The sequence below is a fragment of the Phodopus roborovskii genome, unplaced genomic scaffold, assembly GCF_943737965.1.
Source record: "Phodopus roborovskii unplaced genomic scaffold, PHOROB, whole genome shotgun sequence".
In the NCBI taxonomy this organism is placed as follows: domain Eukaryota; kingdom Metazoa; phylum Chordata; class Mammalia; order Rodentia; family Cricetidae; genus Phodopus; species Phodopus roborovskii.
Window position 1 is genome coordinate 86,315 of NW_026125333.1, and position 19,895 is coordinate 106,209.

The 19,895-nt window shown below is 41.7% G+C and overlaps 3 pseudogenes; all 3 read right to left on the bottom strand.

Moving 5' to 3' along the window:
- Positions 1-66: 66 nt before the first annotated feature.
- Positions 67-8,159, bottom strand: LOC127214166 (protocadherin alpha-9-like; annotated as a pseudogene).
- A 367-nt stretch (positions 8,160-8,526) lies between these two features.
- On the bottom strand, positions 8,527-13,608 carry LOC127214174 (protocadherin alpha-7-like; annotated as a pseudogene).
- Positions 13,609-13,927: 319 nt separating this feature from the next.
- LOC127214183 (protocadherin alpha-8-like) lies at positions 13,928-19,271 on the bottom strand (annotated as a pseudogene).
- Between the last annotated feature and the right edge of the window lie 624 nt (positions 19,272-19,895).

The following is a 19,895-nucleotide window of genomic DNA, read 5'->3' on the forward strand; positions in this document are numbered from 1 at the left end:
AGTAGTAATAGTAGTAGTATTCTTGCTCCGGGACAATCGCAACAATGTAGGTGCTGTTTATAGTCTTTACAGCTCAGGACCAGCTTCTTTCCGGTCTGCAAAAGATCTGATTTTCTTCCCTTGGCGCTCTTGTTGGAGAACAACGGCATCCTGTGGCTCAAAGTGTAAGTGCAATTGCGCTCTGAGAGTTTCCCTTACCTGGTTTCGGAATGCATTCGCGTTTGTGCTTTTCTTTGTAGGCTTCTAACTAGTTCGCATTTCAGTAGCCACTAGCTAATTAAAGGTTGCTTTATCGTGGATTTATAGTCCCTAGAGTAGTTTCATTTTCTATATAAACATCTAAGAACATACTACTGCACAAACTACATTATCATGCAAAAGAATATGAACGAATTACATTTGTACTGGCGATACGTCTTTTTAAAAGGTTTTTAAGAAATAATGTAACATGTAAAATGTTTCTTATCCAACCTCTTCCTAAGACTTTGAAATTATGTTTTGCTGAATCTTTTTAAATGTTAAATTATTCTGATTATTTGATTTAACTGTACAGAGAATAATTCAAGATGCAGATTTTCTATGTAACCCACAACACAATGGGATTTCAATTCAATGCTAATAAGCTATTTACTATTTTATACTCTATTTGATGTCAATGAATTTACTCAGCACAGATTGTGGGAAATTTAGAGCATATTGGTAAGGTTATATCATTTTAAAGCTTTTGTTCAGTCATTATATCTGTTCAGGGTTGATGTTATTTCCATCATATTAGACAACTTCAATGTGAAGTATACTTGTTACTTACTTGGAAAAAATAATTAACTTTAATCCAATAGTAATGTCAGGAGTTCTAGTTATATTTATCTGTTTATATTTATTTCCTTAGACAATTATGTGTAGAATTTATAATATAAAAATTATTCTAAGTCTCATTCACTCAATTTTATTATCATGTTTTAATCTGATATACAAAAATATATTGGAATTTACATGGAACACTTAGAGATGGCAGCGAAGTTTATTGGTATGGCATTAAAGAAGAAAATGGTTTAATCAAGACTGTATGGAACCAACTAATCACCATCTGAATCTTGCCGATAATATTAAGTCATTGAAAAAAACCTGAACTATTCCCCCCACTAAAAAGTGACACACAAGATAATCAATTTTGTTTTCTTTGTGTGCACTTCAGTTTTCATTTGAACACACAAATAGTGACTTGATGACTATGAATCTATACCAAAGATATATAATTCCAATTGCCTGTAATGGTTTTTATGACTGAAGACATCAATCCTAAACCAAGATACTGCACTGTTTAAAAGGAGCAAGGAAGAACAGGGCTTGAGAGATGGTCCAGCAGTTAAAAACACTGGCTCTTCTTCCAGAGGCCCAGAGTTCAATTCCCAGGACCCACATGGCACCATACAACTGTTTGCAACTCCAGTTCCAGGGGATCTGATACCTTCACACCAACACATAAAATAAATTTAAATAATTTTTTAAGATGAAGGAAAAATTTAGCTGTTTGAGTTGACTAAAGTTATAAAAAGAAGAATCATGAAGAAACTTTTTAATCTCTGGTTTTCTGATTAAAACGACCCAATGTCTTTTGAAATGACTCCAATGTAAAAATGAAAGTACATTACTACTTTGGATTGAAGGAGTATGCCATCAATCAAGTACATGCAAAGCATAATTTTTAGATTTGTGTCCATGGGGGTTTGCAAAACTAGTTAGGGGATCCTGAGAAAGGAAGAAGAGATCTTAAGAGAGGTGAGAAATAGAGCAGGTACTAAACACGTGTGACAAGAAAAGGGAACGTCAAACAAAGTAGAGAAAGGGCACCAGCCAGATAAGGAGGGATAACAGGAAGGGGAATGATGGATAAGAAGAGTATAATGAGGGGTATGTGAAGATGCCATTACAAATCCCCTTACTTTAAATACTAACCTAAAATCTTCATTTAAAAATGCAATTGGCGATGTCTTAAAGTTCCAAGGCTTTCATGAATCTAACAATCACAGTTTAACAGTAAATCCATGTGTTAGTAATGTATCTTAAATACTATCAAACGAGGTGTGATGGGGCATGCCCCTGACCCCCTGTATTCAACAGGCAAAAAGAAGGACTGAGAATTCAGGGGTTCTATCAAAATGATGTGAAAGAAGAGTGAGGAAAGGAGAGAGAGAGAATGAAAGTGGGAAATAATTAAAAAACAGTTTGAGCTTCATAAGGGAAACCCTTATGAGAAAACCCTTAAGAGAAAAGGTAAAGACTTAGCTATATGTTTATTTTTTTTAACTAAGCTGTTAGCTGTATTTCTTTGTATACTCCAGATACTGTTCTGAGTTTCTGGCCTTATAAAAATTTTGACAACATGAATAAAAGATGAATGAAAAATAATAATAAAGTCACCGACCTGAAAAACACACAATAACTCAGTATGTTTACATCTATTAGAAATGTCAAATAACTATAAAAAGCAAAGATATCTAGTATTATACATATATAGATATGTATGGGCAAGGAAGGAGGGAGGGAGGAAGGGAGAAAGGAGAAACACAGAAGAGACAGGGAGAGACAGAGACAGAGAAATTTCTCTTTCTGAAGCTGGCAGCCAAGCCAGGTGTAATGGATAAGCCATGCCTGTAATCCTAGCACCTGACAGACTGAGGTAGGAAGTTTGAGGTCAGCCTGGACTTCATAGAGATTCTAGGCCAGCCTGGGCTATTGTGAGACTCTGACTCAAAAACATGAAATAAAATAAAAATTGGAGGTCAAACTAGGATATCTTCACTATGATGGTCGTGAAGCCTCCTAAATTTTACATTACAATACTTGAATTGTGTTAGTTTAAATTAGTATATTTGGAGACAAGCACAACTGAAACATTATGATTAATAATATGAGCTCTGACTAAAGGAAAATATGAAATTTTTATATGATTTCAGGTATAAGGTATATATTTCATAAGTGTATTTGGCATATTGTCCAATAAAATTTTAACATGAATTTGTCATTAATAATCCCTAAAACATTGGCATTGAGACCAGCCATGAACAGCTGGCAATTGAAAGCAATATTTCACTCGTATTTTTTCCTGATTTTTGTGTTGTCAAAGTTGCCTAATGATGTCTACTTTTGTTGGAATATATTTGTGAACACAGACTGAAAACATATTCATAGTAAATGGGAAAGGACAAGAAATTGCTAAGGATGAGAATTGAAATGATAAATATTAGTTATTTTGGTGATGCTGTAATTAATCTGAAAACTGAAACCATGAGTTATCAGATAACTACTAGATTCAATAAAGCATAATTTGATAGGGTATTTTGTCACCGTCTCTATTAGTCAGAGTACTCTGGAAGAACAGAGCTTATAGAACATGTATTAGAATGACTACTCCAACATACTTGTCTAACAATGGAAGGTCCAAGAATCCAGTAGTTCAGTCCCTGAGAATGAATGCCTCAGCTGGTCTTCATTATATACTAGAATCCTGAAGAAGTAGATTCTAATGCCAGGGGAAGAATGGACTTGCCAGTAAGAGCAAGAGCAGGCAAGGAGAGCAAGCTTCCTTCTCCCGTGTCCTAAATATAGACTGCCACCAGAAGGTACATCCTAGATTAAAGGTGGATCTTCCCGCCTTAAAAGATCTGTATTGAAGGTATATAATCTCACCTCAAAAGATACTAATTAAAATAGTGTCTTCCTACTTTAAATGATTTTATTAAGAAAAATCTCTCACAGGTGCATCCAGTTGATGGAATTTTAGGTAATTCCAGATATAGTCAAGTTGACAACCAAAAACAGCCATCGCACCATGTAATTAAACTATTTTGTTTATCTGGTTATATATAATTCAACACCACTCTGTTTAAGATGATGATAGAAGCTATTAAACTTAACCATACATCACAGTAATAGAAAATATTATAATTTAATTTTCTTTTCCCATTTCAATACTAAAACAACCCTTATTAATTTCTTTAAAAAAGAAAAAGGAGTACTTGCCTGTTGCCTGGCATGTAGAAACTTTTGTCTGAAATCATGTCACAGGAAGATAAAGCTTTTGTGTCGTAGGAGAGTTTGATTTGCACTCCTGAGAGTGCCAGTGAAGTCAACCTTTGAGTCAGTGGGCACAGTTAGCATTCAGCTGGCCAGGATTTCATTTTGGCAGACCCAGATTAGGATAGAGAGAGGCAGGAAGAAATGGTGAGAGGCTTAGAAGATTCACCCCTTTCCGATCCAGGAAGGGGAAGAGCAGGGTCAGCTGATCATCCTCTGTGGATCTAGCAGGTTTTTACACCACTGTTCAACTTCAAGTTTTATTTAATAGTAGAACAATGTAAGTGATTGGTTTTTGTTGGTGGTACTGTTCTCCGTTTTTAAATAGATTTATTTGTTTTATTTTATGTATAAGTATTTTGCTTTCCTGTATTAGGTACACCATATGTATGGCTAGCACACACAGAGGACAGAAGAGAGTACCAGGTCCCCTGGAACTGACATTACAGATAGTTGTGAGCAACCATATGGGTGCTGGGAATCAAACCGGAGTCCTCTTCAAGAGCAGCCAGTGCTGCTGAACCATCTCTGCATCCTCAAGAGAGATTGTTTTTGTTTGGTTTGGTTTGGTTCTAAAAACTGTTTGCTCTGGCTGTCCTAGAATTCACTATGTATATCAAGATGGCCTTGAATTCACGGAGATCTGCTTGCCTCTGTCTCCTGAGTGCTGAGATTAGTGATGTGCACCATCAAACTCAGTGAGATAAAATTTTTAATAATTTTCAGAGACTTTCCACTTCCATCATAACACCTCCCTCAAAGCAAATGAGCTAATATCACACGTTGCATGGGCTTTTCTAATAAAGGAGACTGTGAAGAGTTGTTCAATAAAATTATGTCAGTTGCCACAAACATCCTAACTCTAAAATAAAAGTGAATAATACATACTGGAACAAGGGTCAATAGTACAGAAACAAAAAAGAAAAAAGAAAAGAAAAGTAAAGAAAAGAAAAAAAAAAGAAAAAGAAAAAACCTTTGCCACTGGGTTGTCATTCTACCTTGCTGTGATAAAGACAAGAAGTAGCATACGATAGATATTAAATATTGCCGAATATAAAGTACTATGACATGCGTGTGGAGCAAAATAAAGTGCTAAACATTCTCACTAAAAAACGGAAGAAGATATGAATCAGTGTAGTATTTTCTAACTGCAATTGGATCAAATCAAAATTTCACTGGAGCAGGGTATGATGGCACACACCTTTAATCCCAGCACTTGGCGAGGAGCTCTAAATTCAGAGCCAGCCTGGTCTACAAAGTGAGTTCCAAGACAGCCAAGGCTTCAGAAAGAAACCCTGTCTTGAGAAACTGAATTAAAAGATTAACTTGAAAATGAAATCACTGAGCTTACCAACATGTACACATGAAGAAAGCGGAAGAAAATAAAATTACTGCATCCTAAACATGAGTTCTATTGAGAAAAACTTATGTGTTCGTAATAACTATATTAAAATCACACATTGCGAGCAAAGGATTGATCTCATAAAACAAATTTCTGGTATAAAGTGTATTGAAAACATTACTAGAAATACTTTCACATAGTGGTACTCAGTCAAAGAAACTAGAGCCTCGGGCATGCATTTGACACAGAATAAAAATGAGAGATAAAATCTATTTCATCGTACAGCAAAATACGAAAATAAAAAAGTAATAGCCCACCTTTCCAGAAATGTCTCCCCCAGCGGAATGATTTTCCACTCCCACATCGGCCACAGGGCAGGGTGTAAGACTGGGGCTGAAGGCCATGAGGTCTGTCTTGTGGACCCTCTCCAGAGCACACCCGCTGCTGTCTCTGTTGAGAGTATGACCAAGTCCCCACCGCACTGGAGCACACCAGCACGGGCTTCCCAAGCCTGCACCGGCCTTGCATAGGCACTGTGGAACAGCGCAGCGCGGTGTACAGCAGCAGCGTGAGCACCAACAGGCTGGACACCGCGCAGATCACATGATCAGGTACACATTGACATCCACTAGCGACGCCTCCCGATTTGAAGAGCTGGACAACCCCTGGGAAGAAGCTTTTGGCACCTGGCCGCTCTCCACCAGAGACACCAAAACGGTGGCAGTAGCGGTCAAAGCTGGTTCCCCATGATCCTTAACCAACACCAATAGGCGCTGGCGCGGTGTATCACCTTCATCCAGGGCGCGAGTCGTGCTGATCTCACCCGTGTACAGCCCCACACGGAAGGGACTACGTGTACCCACAGCGGGCTGCAGCTCGTAAGACAGCCACGCCGTTATAACCTGAGTCTGCATCCACCACGAGCACTTTTGACACCACGTGTCCAGCACCCACTGTCCGCGACACAAGTTCACTAAATTCACCAGCAGGTCCAACTGTCTGAGGCCCCAGCAGCACAGGCGCATTGTCGTTCTCGTCCAGCACAAACACCTGCAGAGTCACATTGCTACCCAGGGCAGGCACACCAGCATCCCGCGCGCTCACCTGGAACTGCAGCAGCTCCAGCTCCTCATGGTCCAGAGGCTGCAGCGCGAACACCTTGCCGCTCTCCGCGTGCACAGACACGAAGCTCGACAGCAAGCGCTCGCCCACCCTCCTCTCCACCAGAGAGTAGGACACCAGCGTCGTTTCACCTGTGCGTCCGCGTCCATGGCCGACACCGTGAAGATGTGCCGCGCCAGGCGGGTTGTTCTCCTTCACGAATACCGTGCATTCGGGCTGCGCGAACGCGGGCGCGTTGTCGTTCACGTCAGCCACCTCCACGGACACGCTGGCTGTGGCCCACAGCGAGGGCGAGCCCCCATCACGGGCGGTCACAACCACTTGGTAGTTGGATATGGTCTCTCGGTCCAGAGCGCTGTCCAGCACCAGAGAATAGTAATTCTTAAAGGTGGACACCAGCTTGAAGGGGACATGAGGGCTCAGGGAGCAGGTCACCTGCCCATTTTCACCAGAGTCACGGTCGGACACGCTGATCAGGGCGATTACAGTACCCAAAAGAGCGTCTTCTTTCACCGGAAGAGACAAAGAAGTAAGGACTATTTCTGGTGCGTTATCATTTTCATCCAGGATTTCCACGAGTACAGTACAGTGAGCAACCATAGGTGGTTGTCCTTTATCTGTAGCATCCACATGAATTTCATAACTGTTCCTATCCTCAAAGTCAATAGCGCCATTTACTTTTATCTCTCCAGTTTGTTCATTTATTAAAAATTTCTTTCTTATGCTAGATGGGGTCAAAGAACTAAATGAATACTCCACTTCCTTATTTGTTCCTTCATCTGTGTCAGTAGCATTCAGCCATATCACTAACGTTTGATTCTCTTGATTCTCAGACATCTTAACTTCGTAAACAGATCTGTCAAACACGGGAGCATTATCGTTAGCATCCAACACCTGGATCAACAATGACACCGACCCGGTAAACTCGGGTTTGCCTCCATCCGTTGCTGTCAGTAACAACTTTAGCTGAGGATTTTCTTCCCGATCTATCAGTTTTCGAAGAACAAGCACTGGGAACTCGCCTTTACCTTTTTTGTTTACAATATCCAGGATAAAAAAATCGTTTGAACTGAGTTTGTAAGTAAGCATAGAGTTCTGGCCAACATCTGCATCAGAAGCGCCTTCTAGTGGAAATCGAGAATCAAGCAGTCTAGATTCCGGTACCAAGATCTTTTGTTCTGCTACGGAGAACATTGGAGGGTGGCCGTTAATGTCCTCACCTCTACCTCCACGTGGAAACCCGCAGCGGCCGGTCCACGATCACCTCCAGGTGGATGCTACACTCCGCGCTCCGCCCGCACAGCGACTCCCGGTCGATCCGAGAATTCACAAACAAAATGCCATTCTGCAGATTTACCTCCAGAAGGTCCCCGCGGTCCTTGGACGCCACCCTAAACAGGCGGGGGCACCAGCTCCGGCCAGCTCCAGCCCCAAGTCCTGAGCGATGCGGCCCACGAAGGTGCCGTGTTTGGCCTCCTCGGGGACGGAGTAGTGGAGCTGGCCGCTCCCTGCCTCCCAGGCTGCAAGGAGCAGAAGCCAGAGCAGCAGACGCCAAAATCCATGACTCAGGCATCTGAACATCTCCATAGAACCATTCTCTTGTCTTAAAACTCCATGAATATGCCATGTGGAATGCACACACGTTCTAATATCTTCTGGTCGATATCCTAGTCTCATTTTTTTTAATCGAAACGCTGAGATCTCTGAATGTAGCTACTTCCTAACCCTCGTGAAACAGTGAGTTATATGTCTTTGTCCTAAAAAAGCTACATATTTTGTGGACGACAGCGACATCCAGTGGCTAAACGTGAAGTATACAATATATTTTTATTATTGCTTTTCTTATTTTACATATCGATCTGTAAGTATACTCTTTATGAGTGCAATTTTTCTGGAATTTTTTCTTTAGTTCATATCTTTGGTTTGTTTCTGTGGATTATTGTTTCTGCATACACTCAGTGCCTCATATTAATACGTGTTAGTGTTTAACGTGTTTCCGTAAGCAACTTTTCCTTCAATGTGAAACCAAAGTGATTCCTTTCTTGATCGAGAGTAATTACTAGCTAAATTTTAACATACCCTTAAGAGTCATGAAATAATGGGAAGGCTGATGTTTTATTGCACAACAGGTGTAGGGTCCTACAAGTTGTAGTAGTCAATTCAATTATTTTTGGCATTGCTTTAAGATTAAGTAAACTTCATTTAGACAGCAATTTCAAGACAATAATTCAGTTGTTTTTTTAGGGACTTGTGACTCCAAAGTCAACACTAGGATGCAGAGATTGCCACCCTCACATTGGCCATGTTCCCACCCTTACATTCTTATATGTGTTCTTAGCAACCATGCAACGTTGGCTTCCTATCCATGCAAACTCTCCAAGTGCCATTTCACACCTGCATAATAGTGTCCCAACAGTAGGAATATAGTGTGGAAATTGCAGCATATTAAAGCCTGTGGTGCTCCTTTGGAAGAATAGGCACTTCATAAGTGCGAACTATTCTCAGACCCCAGTTTAGATACATTTGTTTTTATGATGCTTATGACCCAATCTGACTCCTCAGAAGAAAAAAAGTACTTCCTTTGGGAAAAACTGTCACTCTCCAGTGGCTAAACCCTGGCTAGTATAAGAACCAAACAAAATGGTTCTTTTTTAAGAAAATAGAAATTAGTTACATGGAAAGAAACCTCATTTTAATCTCATTTTTAATGAAGTAATTGACAAACACGGGTCCACTGCTTTCAGAGTTTGCTACAAGACATGCATTGTTGCCATCTTTCCAAAGTTTTGAGTAGTCTCTGAGTTGCTGTTCTCAAATGCATGCCCGTCAACACACTTACCTTGAATTCAAACTAGTACTTTCAAATGTTTCTGTTTGAATTTGTTTTCCACATTCCATGTACCACTTGAACTTGGGTTCGAGTATTTGCCTTTGTTTTGTTTTCTTGGGAGAACAGTTGAGACAGGGCCTCTTTACATACCCCTGCCTATCCTCCAACTCACTTTGGAGGCCAGGCTCAACTCAAACTCACAAAGATCTGCCTGCCTCTGCCTCAAGAGTGCTGGGATTAAGGGCATGTGAACATTCCCTGAAGGGCAGTTATTTGAATATGTAGTATAGATTGGGAGGAGCTATCGTTGTCTTTTGCATCCAAGACAATTCTGTCATTAAGACTTAATACTTTCAACAATTATTTTGCTTTTTTAAAACTATAAAACACATTCCTCTCTCATTCATGTCTACATTGATGTAATGGGCAAGTTAGCCTTTTATAGCATCCACATTTTCTCCTAGATTATAAACTACCATCACACACAAATTCAGAATTTGTGAAACACCTGTGATATTAGTTCATCTTTTGCTACATGAGAAAGCATGAGCACAAAGAATCTAGGGCCATAAGATTAAAAAAAAAGGCTGAGAAATTAAGAACAAAATGGTGATAAGACACGTTGTGGTTTTTCCTAACAGCTGACAGTGTCAGCCTCAATAGCAATGTCTCTCAATCTAAAATGGAATTATGAAGCCAAATTGAAGTTGCCTATTCTTCCCCATCTTCCCAAATTTTAGTTTCTCTAGTACAAATGAGAAAATTAGAAAATAGCTTGGGCTAAATGTCCAGCTAAAGAACCACCAAAGTGAAAGTCATAAATTATGGTTTCAAAATGTTAAGTATAGCATGTAACAGTGAAGATTCTTGTCTTGTGGAATAAACAGAAAACTAAATTTTCATCCATTGTGGGGAGTTTTCTTAACTTTCAGACTATTAATTATGAGTGGATTTAAGGGATTAATCTTTACATCCCAAATTTTTAATCTCTAAACCAAAAAAAATAGTTAATTTAAAAAAAAAAATCACTTTCTGAAGAAAGGAAGTATTAACTACCAGGACAGAGTTTTCTCCAAGACCACAAAAGAAAGAATTCAGAATAGGAAATATCATAGAAATCAATATCAGTAAACTTTTTTATAATTGACATTGTAAGAAATTTAGGGAATTTTTGCAATCATTAAAATGAGAATAATATTTATACTCTTTTGATATAATTATATTTCTGGTTTGGGGGATTGTTTTGTTATGTTTTGTTTGGTGTTTTGTTTTGACTTTTTTTTAGACAGAGTCTCTCTATGTAATTTTGACTATCCTGGAACTCTCTATGTAAACCAGGATAGTCTTGAACTCACAAATCTATACCTGTCTCTGTGCTAGGATTAAAGGTGTGAACCAGCATGCTCAGCCTAGAATTAGATTTCTAAGTAGTTTTCTATGACTCCTTGGTTGTTATATGTCTCTATCCAGAGAATATAGAAGGATGCTAACTGAACAACTACTGAGCCATTGTGCATTGTTTTGATGGTGATGGTTGGTAGATTTTTCAGTTTTGTATTTCACAACAAATAGCTTTCAAGTGTTATAAAAGTTCAGCATTAACCATTTGATACATTCAAGGTTTTTAAACAAAATGATGTCAACAGTTAATTGATGTGCAGCTACTTGTTCTAAAGGCATGTGCAAACACACCCCTTTCCCTAATTTAGATATCTGCAATTCTAAAAAACCCTCTGGTAGAATTGAAGAAAATGCAAAACTAATTAAACATACCAGTGAAGTAAGAAATTCTTCCATAAAGAAATATCTACATAAATAATGAGGTTCTACAATAACTCACCTTCTCATGGGAGTCCAAAGAAACAGATGGCTCTCCCAATCCACCTGCAGATCCAGGACATGGAGGTAGACCCAGGCTGAAGGCCATGAGGTCGGCTTTGGGAGGATCCCTCTCCAGAACACACCCTCTGCCGCCTCTGTTGCGAGTATGACCAGGTCCCCACCGCACTGGAGCACACCAGCACCGGCTTCCCTGGTTCGCAAACGCCCCCTGTGGGCGCAGCCGAGCAGCGCACCGCGGGTGTACAGCAGCAGTGTGAGCACCAACAGGCTGGACACCGCACAGATGGCGATGATCAGGTACACGTTGACATCCACTAAGGATGATTCTGGCACAGTAGCACCTACAGAAGACCGCGATGAGACCTTTGGTGCCTGGCCATTTTCCACTAGAGACACCATCACGGTGACTGTGGCAGTCATCTGAGGCTCACCGTGGTCCTTCACCAGCACCAGCAGGCGCTGTCTATCCCATCTCCCTCGTCCAGGGCCCTTGTGGTGCTTATCTCGCCAGTGTATAGGCCTACAAGGAATGGGCTGCGCGTAGTGCCTGGCCAAGACTGCAGCTCATAAGACAGCCAAGCATTGTAACCAGAGTCTGCGTCTACTGCGCGCACCTTCGCCACCACATGACCAGGATCCACAGATCTAGGCAACAACTGATTAAACACTCCATCTGCACCTCCCATCCCAGACCCAAGCAACACCGGTGCATTGTCGCTTCTCGTCCAGCACAAACACCTGCAGAGTCACATTGCTACCCAGGGCAGGCACACCAGCATCCCGCGCGCTCACCTGGAACTGCAGCAGCTCCAGCTCCTCATGGTCCAGAGGCTGCAGCGCGAACACCTTGCCGCTCTCCGCGTGCACAGACACGAAGCTCGACAGCAAGCGCTCGCCCACCCTCCTCTCCACCAGAGAGTAGGACACCAGCGCATTCTCCTGTGCGTCCGCGTCCATGGCCGACACCGTGAAGATGTGCGCGCCAGGCGGGTTGTTCTCCTTCACGAACACCGTGTATTCGGGCTGCGGGAACGTGGGCGCGTTGTCGTTCACATCAGCCACCTCCACGGACACGCTGGCTGTGGCCCACAGCGAGGGCGAGCCCCCATCGCGGGCGGTCACAACCACCTTATAGCCAGCTGTGGTCTCTCGGTCCAGGGCGCTGTCCAGCACGAGCGAATAATAATTTTTGAAGGTAGACACCAGCTTGAAGGGGGCATGAGAGCTCAGGGAGCAGGTCACCTGTCCGTTGACACCTGAATCAAGATCAGTCACACTGATCAAGGCTATAACTTTCCCCAGCTGTGCATCTTCTTTAATGGGGAGCCAGAGCGTTTTGACAACCAGCTGTGGTGCATTGTCGTTAGCATCTAAGACTTCCACAAGAACTGTACAGTGACCAATCAGTGGTGGGAAGCCCGTGGTCACGTGCCTCTAACGGAATCTTGTAAACTTTACTTTCTTCAAAGTCAATAACTCCTATAACTGTAATTTCTCCACTCACAGCATCTATGTGAAACCTGGATTTTATATCTGGAGAAATATCACTAGAAAATGAGTACAATACGTCCCCGTTCACACCTTCATCTAGATCTGAGGCGTTGACTTTGATTACTATCGTCCCCTTTGGAACGTTCTCTGGCAAGTTCACCGTGTAGAGAGATCTGTCGAAAACTGGAGCATTGTCATTGACATCCAGCACTGTGATGAGCAACTGAACTGTGCCGGTCAGCTCGGGTTTGCTCCGTCAGTGGCCGTGAGCAATAAGCGCATCTCTGCAGCTTCTTCTCTGTCTAATGGTTTCCTCAAGACAAGGCCAAGAGGTTTCACCTGTTCGTGACTGGGTGGTACATCCAGCGTGAAATGTTCATTGGTGCTCAGTCTGTAAGTCAGCAGAGCATTGGAACAGACATCTGCATCTGACGCGCCCTCTAGTGGAAACCGCGAGTCAAGCAGTCTGGACTCCGGGATAAACAGAGTCTTTGGCTGTGGATGGAAATATGGGAGGGTTGTCGTTAATGTCCCTCACCTCCACCTCCACGTGGAAAACCTGCAGCGGCCGGTCCACGATCACCTCCAGGTGGATGCTACACTCCGCGCTCCGCCCGCACAGCGCCTCCCGGTCGATCCGAGAATTCACAAACAAAATGCCATTCTGAAGATTTATCTCCAGAAGGTCCCCAAATCCCTTGGAATCTAATTGAAACAGACCAGGCACCAACTCTGGCAGCTGCAGTTCAAGATCCTGTGCTATGCGGCCCACGAAGGTGCCGTGTTTGGCCTCTTCTGAGATGGAATAGTGGAGCTGTCCGCTCCCCACCTCCCAAACTGTGAGGAGCAGTAGGGAAAGCACAAGATGCCAGCCCTCCGAGACTCCTCCGCATAAATACAGCATTTCAGGAGCTTGATATTCCCGATTTGCCTAAATTGCCTCCAGATGAAAGAGAAGCAATCTGATTCTATCAATTCTATGCCCCCGTGGTCACCATTGCTCACCGGAGTAAAAAAATAATGGAGCGTCTCCTCTCCTGGAAAAAGGATGGCTGTACTTGTCTTGAATCAAAACGAATAAGAAAGCCAAGAGCGACATCAGGCGGCGCAAAGAGTAAGTAAGTACATTTTCGGCGAATAGACGTTGACTTGCAAGATCTTGCTTTTGCCTCTGAATTTTATAATTGTTGATACAGAAAAACACCTTTCTCTTCCTGTAGGCTTTATTGGGAGGACTGAGCTCTGAAACTACGAAATGTCATAATTGCAGTTTTCTTGCGCCTGAGAAAAACTGTCCACATTACTTCAAAATACTGATGGAAATGCAATGGTAGTTAAATCACAGTCACAAATATTAAACTCGAAAATCATTTTGTTCTGTAACTCAGGATCCATCCATATTCCTAAAATTTCAGATTCTGATGTTACAGATTGCTGTGGGGTCACTATACCTAAGGGAAACCAGGTGACCCAGAAATTTAGTGAAAAAAAAATTAATATTTTCATGCTGGATGAAAGAAATCAGTAAATATATTGATGAAGCTATTTCTTAAGTAATTTCTTGAATTGTAAATAAAGAATTTAGTTAAATAGGGAATTTAGTTAAACATCCTCATGGGGGAGAAAGTATATTATATGCATATATATTTCTCTTTATTAATATTTTCATAACCTTTCCCACCATCATCTTTTAGTCCTACACCTACATAATATGATTGTTTCAACAAATGTTATATGCAAATAGCAATGTCTCTCTTCTTTATCTCTTGTACAGCTTGTATTGTATCAGCTCATAGTACGTTTCAATTTTGTGTTGTTCATTCAGGGTTTAGGGAAAGTTCTACTTTTAGAATTATGCTTAGGGATTCTTTCTGTCTAGGTTCTACTTCAGAATAACTCTTTTGAGTTCTAGTCTCTCATTAAAACATAAAAATTGATTAAGTAAATCTATTGTTGGTCCTTTTGTGCCCTAAAATCAAAACCACAGACATTGATAATGATTGAAATTCAGTGTTAGATGATATAAAAGGTCTTAAATGCCATTTCTACTTTGTAAAAACCAATTAAAATTTAGGAAGAAGATATGATAAAGTCATATCTGAGAGTCAGGTAGATGTCAACATAATATAAAATCATTTCCACAAAGAGAAGGCTGCACACTCTATTCAAATAGTGAAATAAGCAAGCACATACAGAAATCAAAAATCCTTAAAACTAAGAAATAAAGTAATTCATTTCATGTAGAGCATTTTGATAGGGGCATGTAAGATGATAGGCATAGACAGGAATTAGTGAAAAAATGTAAAAACACCCACAAAAAGAAAACCACCCTTGCTTTGTGATATCTTTCATTTTGAAAAAGAAGGATAAAATCTAGTCATAAATGATTACTCATTGCCATTATGTCTCTAACAGAGGTTTTTAGGACTCTGGATTCTTATAGCCTAAGTCAGTTCTATTAATGGTTAATTCTCTTCTGAGGAGATGTACTCAACATTGAATTAGTAAGCAATGTAAGGGCAAATGAAACAGACATAAGATGCAAAGGATGAGGAAAGTTCTAGAATTTAAACACTGAAAGACAAAACAAGTATCTGTGACTTTGTAAAGATTTACTTCCCAAAAGCAAAATATTTCTACATGAATGAAAGAATACTCATTATTTAGGGTATTTTATGGTAAAGATGAATGTACTATACATATCTCTACAACAATGGAATTGGGATTACAGCACACAGTATTCTTAATACTTAATTTTTGTTAAATCGTCCATTAAATGTAAATTCAATGTAGATTGGGGGTGTGCTAGGATTTGGACCTCAAATCTTGCATATGCTATGAAACATTTTTATGAGCTATGCCAACTTACACACAAAAAATTAACACAATTTTACTGTGTCACTGATTCAAATTCAACTGATATCTATCAGAGCCAAGAGCAAATATTGACCAGACATGGATGTTCAAAAGTATTAAATTCTTGAAAATATTGTAAAACTTCCATGCCAGTAAAATAAAAATGTGAAATGGTGAAAATCCCCAGATCCTAGCACTCAGAGGTATGAGACAAAGGATTAAGTGAGGTTTTGGTAAATCTGAGATACGTGATTGACACCATTTTTAAGAAATAGGAAAAAGGAAGAAGAAAATAAAAGTTAATAAATTTAGAGCATATTAAAAGCAGCTTCATACATCTGTCTTCCCATTTTACCTTTGGCTGGCTTATACAAAAAAAAAAAAAAATGACAGGACGGATGGCGGTGGCACGCCTTTAGTCCCAGCACTCCGGGGGAGGCAGAGGCAGGCAGATCTCTGTGAGTTCGAGGACTAGCCTGGTCTACAAGATAGGACAGGTCCCAAAGCCACAGAGAAACCCTGTCTCAACCCCCAATTAAATTAATTAATAAAAGAGAGAGAGAGAAAGTGAAAATTAAGCAATTGATAGGGAAATTATTCTGCACTTTATGAATATGAGATTCAAAACATAAAGATCACAAATACTCTTGAAACTACTAGAACTAAAATAAATAATATGATAAGCTAAAACCATGAAATTAATTAATGTAATTATAAACAAGATAAGATTTGTAATATATTTTTCCAATAATACTAGAGGAAATATATTAAGGGCTCAGAGCATAATCATGAAATTTAAATGTTTAGAGTGAATGCATTTCCATAGGCCTCACTTAAAATTCTGTTCTAGAAGGATAAAACCATACGAAGGTGACAATCAGTATTCCACACAATAAGAAATTGTGACAACTTGAAACGACAGAGACTCTACTTGGTGGGTGGATAATCAGTGTGTAACATGTCAGTTGAACCCAAAAGTATCAGGCCAACCTAAAAATGTAAGATCCCAGACATAAAAAAATAAGAAGTACCACACACAAAACTAATAAACCAAGCCTAATGGGGGAGGTGGTGCATGCCTTAAATCCCAGCACTAGAAAAGCAGAGTTCCAGGACATCCAAGGCTATTACACAAAGAAACCCTGTCTCGAAAAAGAAACAACAATAATAAACCACTTAAAATTATTTAAAACTAAAATAATGTTGAATTTGTCAATAATGAGCACATGTGAAATGTTATGAATGTAATCACAAAGTTTCTACAAACTATGTATTTCTAGGCATGAATGAACTTACTTGAAAGCCACGATCAACATTTAAATCTTGCCCTTCCTCAATGACCTCTGATCCTGGACGCAGTGGAAGACTGGGACTAAAGGCCATGAGGTCCGTCTTGGCAGACCCTCTCCAGAGCACACCTTCTGCCGCCTCTGCTGCGAGTATGACCAGGTCCCCACCGCGCTGGAGCACACCAGCACAGGCTTCCCTGGAGCACAGGCTGCACGGTGGGCATCGCGAGCAGCGCAGCGCTGTGTACAACAGCTGAGTGAGCACCAACAGGCTGGACACTGCACAGATGGCAATGATCAGGTACACGTTGACATCCACTAGTGACGCCTCTGGGACTGAAGAGAGTCCAGAAGCCTGAGAAGAAGCCTTTGACACCTGGCTACCTCAACCAGTGACACTAGAATTGTAGCTGTGGCTGTCAGAGCTGGCTCACCATGGTCTTTCACCATTACCAACAGGCGCTGTCTGGGTACATCCAACTCGTCCAGGGCACGTGTAGTACTGATCTCACCCGTGTACAGCCCAACACGGAATGGGCTGCGAGGGCCCACTGAAGGCTGCAGCTCATAGGACAACCACGCATTGTAGCCAGAGTCTGAGTCCACCCCCCCTGCACTTTTGCTACCACCTGACCCACACTCACAGACTTAGGTATCAGGTCAGCTGCCATACTACCCAAGCCTTCAGTACCACCCAAAAGCAAGGTAGGAGCATTGTCGTTCTCGTCCAGCACAAACACCGCAGAGTCACATTGCTGCCCAGGGCAGGCACACCAGCATCCCGCGCGCACACCTGGAACTGCAGCAGCTCCAGCTCCTCATGGTCCAGAGGCTGCACGCGAACACCTTGCCGCTCTCCGCGTGCACAGACACGAAGCTGGACAGCAAGCGCTCGCCCACCCTCCTCTCCACCAGAGAGTAGGATACTAGCGCGTTCTCCTGTGCGTCCGCATCCATGGCCGATACCGTGAAGAGGTGCGCCAGGGTGGTTGTTCTCCTTCACGAACACCGTGTATTCGGGGCTAGATAACGCTGGCGCGTTGTCGTCACATCAGCCACCTCCACGACACGCTGGCTGTGGCCCACAGCGAGGGCGAGCCCCCACTGGTGGGGCTGTCACAATCCACCTTATAGTCAGCCGTGGTCTCTCGGTCCAGGGCGCTGTCCAGCACGCAGAGTGTATCAGTAATTCTTGAAGGTGGACACCCAGCTTGAAGGGGACATGTGGCGCCAGGGAGGTGCACACCTGCCCGTTGACTCCAGAGTCTAGGGTCCGAAACGCTGACTAAAGCAATGACAGTGCCCTAGGGCAGCATCCTCTCGAACAGGCAGGGACAGGAAGTCAAAATGATCTGAGGTATATTGTCATTTTCATCCAATACCTTCACTAGAACAGTGCACACCCGCCATCGGAGGGTGTCTTATCTGTCATATTAACGCGACTTTTAGACAATGACTTGCTCAAAAATCCAAGTTCCCTGAATCACGATTTCTCCCTGTATCTGAGTCTATGCTAAACTGCTCAAGAACCTTGGGCGGGACCAGCCTATTAAAGGAGTAAGAAATTGTTTGAATTCTGGCCCTTCGTCCCTGCCTGGTATCTGTGCTCCAATAATCGCTGCCCGTTGTCTGAATTTTCTAATATCCTCACTTCATACCTCAGACTGCTGGAAAAGTAGGGCGCAAGAGCCTGCTCACATCCAGCACAGTGACCAGCAGCTGAACAGAACCTGTGAGCTCAGGTTTGCCTCCATCCCTGGCTGTCAGCAGTAGCTTATGTTCAGGAGCATCCTCTCTGTCCACATTTTTAATACTAGCTCAACCTTGTTTATTTTCTTCGTTCTTAGTCAAGCCACCATTGTGAAGTAATCATTTGAGTTAAGTCTGTAGGTTACAATTGAAGTGGCACCGATATCTGCATCAGATGCACCTCTCTAGCAGAAACCTAGAGTCTAACATTCTCGACTCTGGAATATGTAGCTTCTGTTCTTTTACCGAACACAGAAGTGGATTTGTCATTAATGTCCCCTCACCTCCACCTCCACACATGGAAAACCTGCAGCGGCCAAGTCCAAGATCACCTCCAGGTGGATACTACACTCCGCGTCCGCCTGCACAGCGCTCTCGGTCGATCCGAGAATCTGCCAAACAAAATGCCATTCTGCAGATTTACATTTCCAGATGTCCCGTGGTCCTTTGACGCCACTCCTGAACAGGCGGGGCACCAGCTCTGCCAGCTCCAGCCCCAGGTCCTGAGCGATGCTGCCCACGCCGCGTGCCAAGTTCAGCCTCTTCGGGATTTGAGCAGTGGAGCTGACTGTTCTCTGCTTTCCAGATTGTGAACAGCACAAGCGAGAGCAACAGCCTTTTGATTCCGGATCTCCTCGCCAAGAAAACACCATGTTTGGCATTCTTTTTTTTCCTTGAGAAAATCCAGTATTTATATAAAGATTAACTGTTGTGCGTCAGGGAATTCTTTAATCCAGTTGAGCTACAACTGGCATTGTCTAGCTTTTTAGAGGACTAAGCTGCTGGAATGGCTTGAGATCTCTGGCGTTTCAGTCCTGATAGACAGCGACATCATGCGGCTTCAAAGGGTATATTCTAAACATTTAAATCAACTCAGGTAATAAATGGGTTCTTCTTAACAACTATTTTCTTTTTCTTTCATTCTTAATATAGATCCTTAGCGTTACAAGTGAATGTACATTTATCTTCTGTCTTCTTACATAAATTTGTTTCAGTGAGAGGTCTTTTCATAAGGAAAAAGATTTCTTCCCAATATTTTAAATACTGGTTTAGCAGGAATATGTTAACATTACTCTGTAATATATATTATAAACTGGGATGACATGAATATCACAGGTATAAACTGCCTCCACACATATATGTGTGAAAGGAATTTATTCGTTGGTATCGGATTCATTCAAATACATTGACATATAGCAGCATAATGTCTCTTAAGTCCATATGTGCTCCTGTGATTCTTATTTGGTTTCTACTTGATTTATTTGAACATAAAATTTCTTAAACTATTTTGCTTACT